Source organism: Chionomys nivalis, chromosome 18 (assembly GCF_950005125.1).
Source record: "Chionomys nivalis chromosome 18, mChiNiv1.1, whole genome shotgun sequence".
Classification (NCBI taxonomy): Eukaryota; Metazoa; Chordata; class Mammalia; order Rodentia; family Cricetidae; genus Chionomys; species Chionomys nivalis.
The window spans coordinates 20,645,972-20,658,510 of NC_080103.1; positions in this window are offsets into that span (position 1 = coordinate 20,645,972).

The window sequence follows — 12,539 nt, forward strand, 5'->3', positions numbered from 1 at the left end:
TTGTAATTAATATAGTTTCTGGGTGATTATTCAGGTCTGGGCAGCTGGGAAACAAACATGCAATCTCTATCTACATCATTCCTTGTTATGCTTTAGAACCTAAGACTCTTGACTTTATCTCTTTCTAATGTAAATAAAGATATTTCTTCCACACTTTCATAAGAAAATCACTCCTTTCTAAGACACAATATAGGTTTCCAATGCAAGAGGCTTTATGTTGGACCTGGAAGTTAGAAGGGACATGGAAGATTTTCTCCTTTACTGGTAAATGAATTGTCTATCCCCAGATCAGAAATTATATACCCATTACATTTAATCACTTAAAGACCGATATGAGTTGACTGCATCTTTCATATTATTTCTCTCTGATTCTATCCCTGGAGATGACTTTGTTCCCTCTGATTGGAAGATCTTAGCAAAAGCTTGGTTACTAGATGTGTGTTTATGATGGAGTACTGATTATTCAGAACTATGTCAATATCAAGCCAATAGAAATCCACAAATTAATGTGCATATAACTTTAGAGATGTTAGCAGGAGAAGGCATGCATACTGGTGTTAAACAGTAGATTATATATCCCCCTAAAGTTTATGGGAAGATGAATATATTGGCCCTGCAAGTATGATGTATATTGCCAGATTCTTGAAGGAAGACAGAGGAACTTTCTCAGATTATAAAGGAACCTAATCCCCTCCCATTCTCTGCTATTTTGCCCTGTCCACACTCCCTTCTCCCCCACTCTATGTTTCCACTTTTCTCAGGAGATCCTGTCTTTTTTCCTCTCCTCGAGGATCCTTATAGGGTCCTCCTTGTTACCTAACTTTTCTGCAATCATGGACTATAGGCTGGTTATTCTTTGCTTTATGTCTAATATTCACTTATGAGTGGAGTACATACCATGTTGGTCTTTCTGGGTCTGTGTTTCGAGGAAGGACAGAGAACAAGAACAAGAAAATAGATATCTTAATTGAGGGAGTCATTATGGGGCTAGCAAGAAACATGGCATTAGGGAAATTCCCAGGAATCCTAAAGGATGATTCCAGCTAAGACCCTAAGCAACAGTGGAAAGAGTACCTGAATTGGTCTTCTGTAATAGATTGATGACTACATTAATTGTCATCATAGAAGAGTAATCTAGGAACTGATAGAAGCAAATAGATAGATACACAGATAAGCACTGGGCCAAGCTTCCAGAGACTAGTCCATGAAAGGAAGGAGCAATAATATGAGCAAAAAAGTCAAGACCATAATGGGGATATCCATAGAAACACATGACCTGAGCTAGTTGAAGCTCACTGACTTAGGACCTACAGTGGGGGAACCTGCATTGGACCTAATTAGGCCCTCTGAACATGGATAACAGTTGTGTTACTAGAGGTGTGTGGGGCCACTGGCAGTGGGACCAGAACTTATTATCCCTAGTGTTTGAACTGGCATTTTGAAGCCCATTGTCTTTGGAGGGTTATCTTGCTCCACCTAGATATAGGGAGGCCTTTGTCCTGCCCCACTTGATATGACAGGTTTTTTTGAGTCCCCATAGGAACCCTTGCCTTTTCTGAAAATATAAGAGGGGTGGGGAGGGGGTAAATTAGGGAAAGTGGGAGAAGAGGAGGGTTTGTGAACTGAGATCAGTATGTAAAATGAAAGAATTGTTTTAAAAATTGTAAAAACTAAAAAACAAATAAAAGTAATTATCAAGATTTTGTTTCCCACATTTTACAGGTGGTCAGTTATCTGGCATTTGATGGAGAAGCAGGGAAATATAAAAAGAATATTTATTGTTAATGCTGAATGCAAGACTGCTATCTCTCTTTTTTGAAAGAAAGGAGGTATTAATGATTATATATGACTCTGTGTTTATATCAGGTCTTTGTAAACTCATGGATTATTTCTGGATGAAGCTCTCCAAAGACAAATGATACCTCTTGTCTTATCAATGATTCCTCAAGGAAAAATAAATTAGAGCAATTGTAGCACATAATATTGTAAAGAGCATGTTTGACCATCATCAGATTTCTACTAAGAATCCTTAAACTTGTTGAGGCCCATGGGAAACACAAGAAAACATATGTTTTAATGTGGTTGGCCTGGACACTTTAAACAGGTGTATCTGCAAGGAAAACAGAGTTCTCCATAGGTCATGGAGGCTAAGGCCACAGGTTAATGTCCTTGTTATAAACAAGGAAATAATTGGTCAAATGAACATATATGTAAAAAGAATAGTGAGTGATGGCCTTTGCCTCAGGAAAACTAGGTCAGAAGCAGGCTCCAGGCCCCACAAAATGTTGGGGTGCATCCATTAATAGCTCAGACATCCTTAAGAGTAAATGACAATTCATCACACCTTCATCATGCCCAAGAATTCCATATATCAAAACTTCCAAGGGCAATTTCAGGCAATGATGTACATGGCTTCAGTGCTGCATCCAGATTTTTACTAAGACTAAAAATACGTGTCTAGGCTTTATGTACTGTGCATTTGGAACTCGGTCATGAAAACTGGCTGGATTAGTAATGAGAAGAAACAGTGTGATCATGAAAGGCTCTCAGATTTTTCAGGGATTTATATATTAGGATTATATCAGTAAGATTAAAATTATGGTATCTGCTCCTACTAGCATTCAGGCTACAGAAAAGGGGAAACATGATGTCACATATTATTGGCACAAGTATCAGTGTTTAATCAGGTAAAGTATGTTTAGGAACATAAGACAAATGATTTGGGTCTTCAGATAAGTAGGTAAAAAAAATCACTCATTAAATAGAGATCTACTATGCTTCTATGGATGGAAGGTCAAATATTTGAAGAATTGTTAGATACTAACTAGTGCTGATGCTTCACTTCTTTTCCATCAGTCATGCCCCTCTCATCAGCCCTTTGAAGCACCCAAGCAGAACATCAAGGAGTGAGAGTTTCCCATGGACCTCAACAAAGTCAAAAAATTCCTAGTTGGAAAACCAATGATGGCCAATCAGGTATTTTTCAACCTTCTATGTTGAAAGGGTTGACAGTTAATTTATGGTGGAATAAATGTTCTTCAGCATTTGAATATATATCTTTGTGATTAATACTTCTTGTAAGAACACCTGTAACAAGGACAGATACATGGAAAGCATCTGGGAAAAGAGTTATAGAAAATAAATAAAATTTTAAATTCTACTCTACAAATGATTACAGTAAAGTAGTCCCACACTAGCTCAGAATGGAGTATAATAAAGAGTTCTTTACTTAGGGTATACCCACAGATCAACAGTCCTCTGCTTGAGCAGAGAACAAGAACCTAATCCATCAGCCAAGAGAGACTACCATGCAAGCTTTATGTCTGTATTTTATAGTACAAGAGGTCATGTCCAAGTGGGCTGATGTCTTAAAGGCTATTGGCTGGTGGAATCCCATAGTACCTCCTCCTTTTTTCTAAATAAGATAATTCCAAACCCAATACAAAACTATATACAATAAGAACAAATTTCAAGTATAAAAATTAAAATTATAACCAGCATAAACAATATCAAGCAAGAAATATGTGCTAAATGTTTCATTATCCTATCTTTTTTATTTTTACTGATTTTATTGAGCTATACATCATTATCCTATCTTAAGGAGTCTAAGCCTTGTATTAGAAATGACTTGACTAAGTCATGAGAGAAAAGTAACTATGACTATCTAGTTTTTAAACCCAGCGAAGACTTGAGAAGGGAAATAATATTACTTGAGTAAACAGGAAGTCCAATCAAGTAACTTCCAAAATGTGCAATAAATGACAGAGACAACCTGCTACCTTGGCAGTTGCCCAAACTCTCATTTGCAACATTGTAGCAGCCAATTTTGGCTAAGTCCTAGAGTAACTGATAGACTATTTTCAGGGGTAGGAGATTTTTCAAAACCATCTTACCCTGTCTTGGCATAGTTTGGCAGTCTTTTTTCCTATTTGCCTGGTCCAGACACAGTGCATTTTGTCAGTGGTTGAGGCATGGACAGTTTTTTGTACAAAGGCCAGTTTTGTCAGAAGAAAACAAACTCCAAGTGGTGTGCCTTCGGTGCCCAACATTCTCTCGGGAATAGATTGATGCTGCTTGAACCTATCATGTCTCACTTCAACAGAACCCTACGTTATTTAAATGTCATAATCTACAGTTCTTTGAAGTGGTTGATTAGTCTAATTATAAGTATGACAAACAAGGATGACTATTGACCTATAATTCTTAATAGCTATATAGCTCAAAGAGTTAGGCCTCATATTAGAATATTAAATAATCTTTAAACAACTGTGTAGAAAATAAGGACAATAATCTCAAAATGTAAACAATGTATAAGTATCTCGATCAGAGGTAGAAATATATAGCACAATATGATAAATATATCCTAAAATTTCATCAATATACAAAATGTCTTAAGCAGAGGTAGAAACGTGTATGCATACAATATGACAAAATAACTTTTCATAGGTGTACAAATATTGTAAACAGAAATAGTAGCAGATTCAATATAACAAATATAATTTGAATTTCTATTAATATGCAAGAATCTATATTAGTGTAAATTGTCTATAAATAATAGCAAACAAATATCACACTATTATTCATTATAATTATTAGGTGAGTAAGCTCACATTAATTTACCTATGAACCCATACAATCCTTTTTTTTCAAAAGAGATTCCTTAGCCTATTTAATTTCTACCCCCAACTTCCAATCCTATAGAGTTATAATCACCTCTCAGTTGATGTCCCTAACCCTGAGGACAAAGTTTGTTAATAGAGGGTATGTAATCTAGAATTAATTCCAGCTGTCATGGGGGGGATGCTCTTTCTATGGGATCCTATAAAACTAAAATGATAACGTACAAGATTAGTGTCTGGTACAATTGCAAATAGTCTCTGAGTAGTCAATAGGGTTTTTCTGAGGTGCTTATTTAATGTTCTGGCCAGAACATTGTAAGAAGGTGCACCATTTCATCTAACCAAGTTGAAACCACCTTGAGTAGCTGGCACCCAAAACAGATCTTAAAGTAGTGTTATCAGCATCATTATATCATAACAGTCAGTTGGAATTGTTGGTTTGGTGCCCCATCTTCTTCCTGGAAACTTCAAAGATTATTACAGGAAAAGTTATTGTTCATTGTGGAAAATTTAAACATTATTTATATAGACATATATGCAACAAAAGGCACAATAGAGACAAAAATATTTATGAGGAAAAGTAAAACCTTCTTAAATTCTTTTTTTTTTTTTTTTTTTTTTTTTGGTTTTTCGAGACAGGGTTTCTCTGTGGCTTTGGAGCCTGTCCTGGAACTAGCTCTTGTAGACCAGGCTGGTCTCGAACTCACAGAGATCCACCTACCTCTGCCTCCCAAGTGCTGGGATTAAAGGCGTGCGCCACCACCGCCCGGCTCCTTCTTAAATTCTTCTTTCTGTCCCATTCCAGATGGCTCCTAATATGAGACAGAAAGTGAATTTTCTTTTAACAGCATGCTTGGATTTAGAGAAGGATAGCTGTTGTCCAACTCAAAAACCAAATATATATATATATGTATATATGTATGTATGTATGTATATATATGTGTGTGTATATATGTGTGTGTGTGTGTGTGTAAATGTGTGTGTGTCTGTATGTTCAGGTAAAGAAATTTTATTCTGCAGATGATATGTCACCACAAGTCAAATTTCTCTTTGCTTGGTGATTCATTCTGAATAGTTATCTTTTTTCTTTAAGCATCTAGATGTCTAAGGTCTCTTGGTTTTCTGAAGATGGCTATTTTCCTGAAAAAACAAGAACAGAATCCTTTCTGAACCCTTATGACATTTTCTTACCACCTGTATGATTATCACCTCTGTGGATAAGCTGTCATTTCTCCTCAAAAGGTTTCTCTATTTCAAGCTGAATCTTTATTAATTTTGATAGTATCTAAATCTTTTCTTCTCCTGTGAAAACAAGAGAGAAAACCCTTCCCCAACATAGCACATCTCCTGATTTTCATTGTGAGGCCAGCACATCCTTGAAATACACCAACTGATTTAATTCAGTAGTTTTTTTTTTATTTATTTAACTATCCAATGTCTCTCTGCTGCCATTATTCCTTTCTCATTAGTACTGAGATAATTCAAGGTTAATAAAGCATTATACAATCTATTTCTGGAAGCGTTTTCCATCCCTTTCTGTTTATCAAACCTATCTTTTATAGTTTAATTTGATCTTTCTATGACCACTGTCCTGTAGGGATGTTTGGTACACGTGTAATATGCTTTACATTATGTTTCATTTTCTTGGAGACATATGCTGGAACATTGTCTGTCTTTATTTGTGCAGGCATACCAATGATGGCCATAACTTCTAATAAATGCATGATTACTGAATCAGCCTTTTCTTATTTCAGAGTAGTTGCCAATTGAAAATGTAAATAGGTTTCAATGGTGTGGTGTACATATTTAATTTTCTAAATTCTGTAAAGTGGAACACATCCATCTGCCAGTCTTCATTCCTTTGAGTGTTTGGTTATAAAAAGAAGTAGGACATCTCCTTATAATCTCCTTAGCTTGTTGACATGTAATAGAAAACTCTTTTTTTTTAACTTTGCTATTGATTTGATGTTTTTGTATAAAATTCTGAGGCTTTCCGCACATTTCCAATCAATAATTAATCAATTTATGCTAGAGGATCTGGAAGGTACTTATGGGATCAGATGTGTATTTTATATATATTGGACAAAGCCTATTCCTGATTTTATCTTGAATCTGAATGAATAATGAAGTCAAGTCTGTATCATCTGCTATAAATCCAGTGGTTTCAATATGCAAAACAAATCTTTCTGCATATTGTGAATCAGTAACTATATTGAGAGTTCCTTTAAAAATCCCTAAGTTTGATGAAATACCATATAATTCTGTGTTTTGGACTAAATTATTAGGGCTTTGCTCTACTTAAATTTACTGATTTGTAACCAAATTTATGGACTTATTTGAATTAGTAAGGAATTATGGGCTGCAGTTATTGCTATGTGATGTACAAAATGGGACAGGATGCACATAGTTCTCTCTACAAAGTTAATTTTATAACCTTTGGGATATTCATGATTAATCTCACCTAAAAATTAGCAAAAGCTCTTTTTCAGGGTGTACTGTCTCAACAAAAAATTTTAATTTCATTATTTTTAAAAGGCACTATAATCTCTATTGGTTCTATTTACTTTTATAATTTATTCAAAGACATTTTCCACATAAGATTTTAATTTTTTACTAGGTTTATGAGGTAAAAAGATTCATTCTAAGATAATATCTTTCCTCTGCATTAAAATTCCTGCAAGGGAAATTCTGGAGGGCAATATAACTTGAATCCATTAAAGATTTGGAACCACATAGTCCACATTTTCTTTGTATAATTTCTCTTCAATCAAAGTTAATTCTCTCTCAGCTTTAGCTATTATATAGTCCCTGGGAATTAAGGTTTTCTTTAAATGAATTATCAGATCTGCTGTTATACTTACAGTTGGTCACATATTGGAAATGATTCCTAGCAATCTTTGAAAGTCATTAAGAGTCTGCAATTGGTCTCTTCCAATTTGTGCATTTTGTTGTATAACTTTTGTAAACCTATTTTATAATCTAGGTAATTTATAGAATCTTCTCTTTGTATTTTTCAGGAGCAATTTGTAATCCCCATTTAGGCAAACTTTCTTTACTTTTTCAAATATTCTTTCCAAAATATCTACATTTGAATCAGATAGCAAAATGGCATCCATTTAATGATAAATTAGAAATTTAAGAAATTATCTACATATTATTTCCAATAGCTGACTTACAATATATTGGCACTGGGTAGGGATATTGAGTATTCCCTGTGGGAAGATAGTCCAATGGTATCTCCTAGTAGGCTGAGAATTATTATAAGTAGGAACTGTGAAGGCAAATTTTTCTCTGTCATTTTCTTGTAAAAGTTAATGAAGAAACAATCTTTTAAATTAATTACTATAAGAGAGCATCCTTTATGTAATAGGGAAGGCAAAGGATACCAGATTGTAGAAGGTCCATAGGTTGAATTACCTTGTTGACAGCTCTTAGATCTGTTACCATTCTCCATTTTCGAGATTTCTTTATAATAACAAATACAGGAACTTCAATGGTTGGTTGATTCCTCAATATGGTGAACGACTAATTGCTCCTGTACCAGCTGTTCTAAAGCCTGTAGTTTTTTCTGATAATGTTTAATCTACATTGATTCCTCAGTTAACCATTTTAAAATTATAACCATTGGTATCTTTGAAATTTTGCTAGTTGCTTTGTGTTCTTGTAGAGCCTAAATGGCTGATAATATTTTTTTATAGTACTTCATAATATCTGTCCCAGAAAAATGAGTTTCTATGACTGAGGGAACATTAATCTGGATATTCCATTGCTTCAGCATGTCACAATCCCATAAATTTACTCCAATATTAGCAAAAAATGGCATCAGCCTTCCTCCTGTCCTTCTGACCCTATTCATTAAACCCATTTTGTGCTTTGTTTTTCTTGAAATAGGGTTCTAAATCCTAGGAATTGAACATCTGCCTAATGAAGAGAACAATTCATATGCCAACATTCTGAGGAAATGATAGTTACATCTGTAGCTGTGTCTAGTAATCCTTTAATTATAATGTTATTAATCTGTTCTCTTAGCTTTGGTCTTTGATCATTTTTAAAAGTATGCCAAAATATACATTTTCTATTTATTGGAATTTTTGATTCATCCTCCATGTTTATTTCATTATCCACAACACCATGTATTTTACAGTAGACACTGCATTATTTTAATTTTCCTGGTGAGGCATGTCCTCCACAGAGACTGAGAATGACTGTACCACATTTGACCTTGGGGCCTGTGAGAGCCCCCAAGTAGTTTTCCGGTGGTTAATAGGTTGCCTTGATTTTCTTTTGTTGGTCTACATTCATTGGTTGATTGTTGGCCTTTGCCACATCTTCTACATAATCCAGAAGTTTGAGATCTTCTATTTTTGTCATTCCCAGAGAAGATATTATTTTCAGGAATGTCTTGTCAATAATACCTTCTCAGATGTCCTATTCTACTACTACAATTAAAACATTTGACATTTTGATATCTCCTAATACTTGTGGAAATTGCTTCTTTTACCCAAGCCTCAGTATTATAGCCAAATGTCTCAGCATTCAATGCATGTAGGACCCATTGGTGCTGATCTAACCTTTAAAAACTCAAGTATTTTCTTGCATTCTAAGTTTGCATTTTCAAAAGCCAGAGATTCTATAAATGCTTGTCTAGCTTCTGGGTCTATTACACCAATTTGTACAGCCTAAGTTAATCTTTGTAAAAAGTCACTAAAGAGTTGTCTTTGGCCTTGTTTAACTCTAGTATATGATTCAATTATTTTTCCTTCTTCTTGAATTCTGTCCCAAGCACTCAAGGCTGCTGTGTGGCATAGAGACAAGATGTGTTGATTGTAAAGAACTTGATCCTGTGGATCAGCATAAAAGCCCTCACCAAGAATTTGATATTGGGAAGCATCAAGTCCTTTTGCTCTTCCCTGATGTTCTAAAATTTTTGCCTTGTCTTGCTAATAGCATTTTCAGAGTACTTTTGTTCCATCTTCAAAGACCACTGAGACTAACTGAAGACAATCATGTGGGGGTAGCCTTATTACTTAAAGTTCATGTCTTTATCATCTCTCTGACAAATGGTGAATGCAAGTCATAATATACTACTGCTTACTTAATTTCTTTGAGATCTTTCAAACCTAAAAGTTTCCATTTACATTCTTTGAAACCTTTTGAGTATTTAGTACTTGATGATTCATCAGAGGTGAGTAGTTAAAACCCTTGGTAAGTCATTTCTGACTCTGACAGATACTGCCAATGTTAAATCTTCTCCTTGTTACTTCTCTCCCTGCTCATAGGCCCTGATAATTTCCTCAATCATTTCAAATCTTTTTACCACTGTTTTTGTAAAGCCTGAATCTCATGACCTGTGAATATGTTTAATTATTTCATTGACTTAAAGAATTTCTGGTCCTCATTCTGTACATATGATTCTAAGGTATGAAATTATTCCATTAATAATAACATCTCATTCTTGGATATCATTTGGATGGCATACAGATTGCCTTTATGGAGGCAATCTGCACACCTATCATAACTTTTAACAGATTTTGATTGTCAAATTCAACACTATGAATTTTCAGATAATTTCTCAGCATCCTTTAACATAGTTTGTATTATATTGAATTTTTTTTCTGTCAAATTAATGTTATCCTTTTAAATTGTATTTTTTAGCCAACATTTGGTTTTTAATGGTATAAATCCTATCAGGTAGCTGTTCATTATTGGTCCCTAAGACCGCATCATTTCTGAAAGTGCCTTATTCCTCGCTCTCCCAACAAACCTTTTTTAAGCTTGTAATATCAAAAGCAAAGATATGTCCCAATATCAAATAAATGGATGCATTAGAAAAACCACATAATCCCTGCAGAATATCATCCATAGCATAAGCAAAAAGCTTATTAAATTCCAATATGGTGAAATTCTTTGAAATTATATAACTTTCAAATTTTCTTTTCTTTTTATTTTATTTTATTTTTGCATTATTTTATTACTTAAAAAGTACCAATCCAAATTCCCACTCCTGCCCCTCCTCCCACTCTCCTTCTACTCCCTGCACATACCCTCCCACTCTATCCCTCTCCAGTCCTAAAAGAGGGCAATGCAAACCACCCTGTGGAAAGTCCAAGGCCCTTCCTACTACATCTAGGTTGAGCAAGGTATACATCTGAAGAGAATAGGATCCCAAGAAGTCAGTCCATGTAGGAGAGACAAACCCCAGTGTCACTAATAGTGGCCCCTCAGTCTGCCCCAACTATCAACTACATTCAAAGGGACTAGTTTGTTCCCAGTCCAGTTGGAGTTGTTGAGCTACCATTAGCTCAGGCAAACTATCTCAGTGGATGAACCCCTCATGTCTTCACTTCCTTGATCATACTTTCACTCTTTCCACTATTCAACTGGATCTTGGGAGGTCAGTGCAGTGCTCCAAAGAGGGTCTTGCCTCTGTTTCCATCTGTTGTTGGATGAAAGTTCTATGGTGATATTTAAGATAATCATTAGTCTGACTACAGGGTAAGGTCAGTTCAGATATCCACTGCTCTATTGCTTAGGGTCTTAGCTGGGGTCATCCTTGTGGTTTTCTGGGCATTTTCCTAGAGCCAGATTTCTTGTTAACCTCATAATGGCTCCCTCAGTCAAGATATCTCTTTCCTTGCTATCATATCTGTTCTTGGTCCATCTTGACTATCCCATTTCCTCAAGTTCTCCTCAACCCTCCCCTTCTCCTTTTCCTTCTACCCCCTGTCCCCATAATAATCAAAACAAAAAACATACAAAGTAAAGAATATTAAGAGCTGCATAGAAAAAGTTCAAATAAGTTATAAAGGTAAACCTTTCAAAAATACACCTGACTTCTCAATGGAAACCATGAAAGCCAGAAGGTCCTGGAGAGATGTACTTCAGACACTAAGAGATCACTGATGCAAGCACAGAATACTATATCCAGCAAAGCTTTCATTCAACATCGATGGAGAAAACAAGATATTCCATGACAAAAACAGATTTAAACAATATGTATCCACAAACCCAGCCTTACAAAAAGTACTAAAAGGAAAACCTCCACCCAAGGAAGCTAACTACACCCACAAATACACAGACATCTAATAACCTCCCTACAGCATAACCCAAATAAGGGAAACACACAAACACTACTACTGAAAAATAACCGGAGTTAACAACCACTGGTCATTTATATCACTTAATATCAATGGACTCAATTCACCGATAAAAAGGCACAGGTTAAGAGAATGGGTACAAAAACAGGATCCAACGTTCTGGTATTTACAAGAAACACACCTTAACCTCAAGGACAGACACTACCTCAGAGTAAAGGGTTGGAAAAGATTTTCCCCAATTCAAAGAGGGAAGGATTAAGTGGCCTGACATATCATTGAAGGTGGTCTTTCAGGTTTCAAAATCCCTCTCCGTTCCTAGTTATCTGTTTCTCTATTTCTACCTCATACTTTTCTATCAGGTTGTAAGATATCAGCTACTATAATAGCACCATGACTGCCTTCTTGCTAGTATGCTACCTACAATTCTATTATACACTCATTTCTGGAACCATGAGCCCAATAAATGTTTTTTAATATGTTGCATTGCTTATCGTGCCTATTTATAGCAACAGAAAAAAGCAAATTATTTATTTCAAGAGATTTTTAAAATAATTACATTTTGAAAAATGAGAAATCATAATAAATCTTTAATATGGCTTTTTAAAAATATCCAGCACCTGTGTATTACTACTTCTACTCCCTTAAAAGTTTTAATTTCACTCCCAAGCCATTGAAAACTTTTTACAGAGAAATTTTTTTATGTAATCTTGCAAGGAACCATAAAATCTATAGGTCATTCCATGATGTAATACTGATACATGAACTGAGTAAATGGGTTTATAACACATTTATGATCATTTATCATATCTGCGTACACTCTTAC